Source organism: Limulus polyphemus, unplaced genomic scaffold (assembly GCF_000517525.1).
Source record: "Limulus polyphemus unplaced genomic scaffold, Limulus_polyphemus-2.1.2 Scaffold6, whole genome shotgun sequence".
NCBI classification, from domain to species: Eukaryota; Metazoa; Arthropoda; class Merostomata; order Xiphosura; family Limulidae; genus Limulus; species Limulus polyphemus.
In genome coordinates this window covers 458135-460043 of record NW_013665616.1, presented here as the reverse complement: position 1 = coordinate 460043, position 1909 = coordinate 458135, and the positions used below count along the sequence as shown (strand labels likewise).

General features: G+C 37.8%; 1 protein-coding gene across 2 annotated transcripts in view; it reads left to right on the top strand.

Moving 5' to 3' along the window:
• Positions 1–272: 272 nt before the first annotated feature.
• LOC106474963 (transient receptor potential-gamma protein-like) overlaps positions 273–1909 on the top strand; it is a 203618-nt gene continuing 201981 nt past the window's right edge. For both annotated transcript variants that reach the window (XM_013935697.2, XM_022380565.1), the window contains exon 1: positions 273–483. The gene's annotated coding sequence lies outside the window, so the exon portion shown is untranslated. The remainder of the gene's footprint in view (positions 484–1909) is intronic.

Here is a 1909-nt window from a genome sequence, read left to right as displayed (position 1 = left end):
CTTCTATGCATAATTACTCTTTTAAAATTAAAGTAGCTTAATAATCCCACTTTATTATAAAAATTCGAAAACCGATATCCACATACAGCAGAGAGTTCATGGAAAGCTTGTCAAAATGCGTGGTCTAAGGTTGGCTTCACAGATCTTCACATAAAGCTGCCAGAATCGAAACTGCGGTGTCGGTTAACAGTGTGTAATCACGGCTATAGGAATGAGCACGGTCGATGAAGAAAGAAATAGTTCTTATTGCAGCACGCGGCTTGGAAAGAACACGTTTGAGCAAACCAAACGCGAAGAAGTGAATGGATGCACAGTGTAGTGTCTTTGCAGGTGTGTCGGAAAAGAGAAGACCATGAATGCCTATTTCACTATTCAGTGATCGTTTCAACGTTGCTGTGGACTTAGTTATGTGTTTTGACGCTAACCATGCTTTCTTTTCATGAATTACATCTTGTGTAATTGGTATAGGACGCTCTTCTCATAGTAAGTAGAGTTCATTTTTGCTTCACTGAACACTTTGTAAAGTTTAAATTTCACATCATATAATAAACTTGCAATAACGATAAAACCTGACGATAAACTCTGTAATGTTCTCTGTGTCACGTTGGGCATGAGAAACCTGCAATAACGATAAAACCTGACGATAAACTTTGTAATGTTCTCTGTGTCACGTTGGGCATGAGAAACCTGCAATAACGATAAAACCTGACGATAAATTTGTGATGTTCTCTGTGTCACGTTGGGCATGAGAAACCTGCAATAATGATAAAACCTGACGATAAACTTGAAAACGTTCTCTGTGCCACGTTGGGCATGAGAAACCTACAATAACGATAAAACCTGACGATAAACTTTGTAATGTTCTCTGTGTAACGTTGGGCATGAGAAACCTACAATAACGATAAAACCTGACGATAAACTTTGTGATGTTCTCTGTGCCACGTTGGGCATGAGAAACCTACAATAATGATAAAACCTGACGATAAACTTTAAAACGTTCTCTGTGCCACGTTGGGCATGAGAAACCTGCAATAAGGATAAAACCTGACGATAAACTTTAAAACGTTCTCTGTGCCACGTTGGGCATTTTCTAACTCTTGACCGGTAGCAAAATGCTTGTCATATAGTAGTCGCTCAGAAGATTTCCATCATTTAGATACAAGGTATTTTGTCGTACAGTTTTCTACAGTTTGTATTCTCACTAGTCTGTACTCTCATGTTTTATGTTAGCTTAATAGATCAATGTATTTGTAAGTTATTTGGTGATAATATATTGGAATATGTGCAACTTGTTAGCTATCAATTTCTTGATGGGGTGAAGTTAGGGATTCTGGACCTCAAATCTGTGAACTTTGCCAATTTTAGTGGCATTCTTACACGAAGCGAGATGCCTTATACGATCCTACTTACTTTGTTGTAGATAGTCGTTTTGAAATTGGTGGGCCCCGATATTTGCATCTCTCTTCTATTTCGTTTTGGAAACCCCATTCCTCGGAAAGGGCTGTGACATGCACACCATTACTGATAAGTCTACTCCTGGTGGCTACAGTGTAAATTAGTTGGGAAACATTCGTGAACTAAATATATAGATGTTAAACATGTCGAATAGAGCTATGGCTCGTATATATAGCATTATGTCACAACGTGTGTATTTGTAAATCTCTTTAGTACTACGTAACACTCTTAAAAGCTCCCGCAGTGGCACAGCGGTATGTCTGCGGACTTTCAACGTTAGAAACCGGGTTTCGATACCCGTTGTGGGAAGAGCACAGATAGACCATTGCGTAATTTTGTGCTTCACTTCAAAACAAACAATATTAAATTTGATTTTTTTCTACATTTGTGTATATTAGGATGGGAAAAACGTTTATGAGTCTTTTTAAATTATAATAAATAATTAAAAACAACG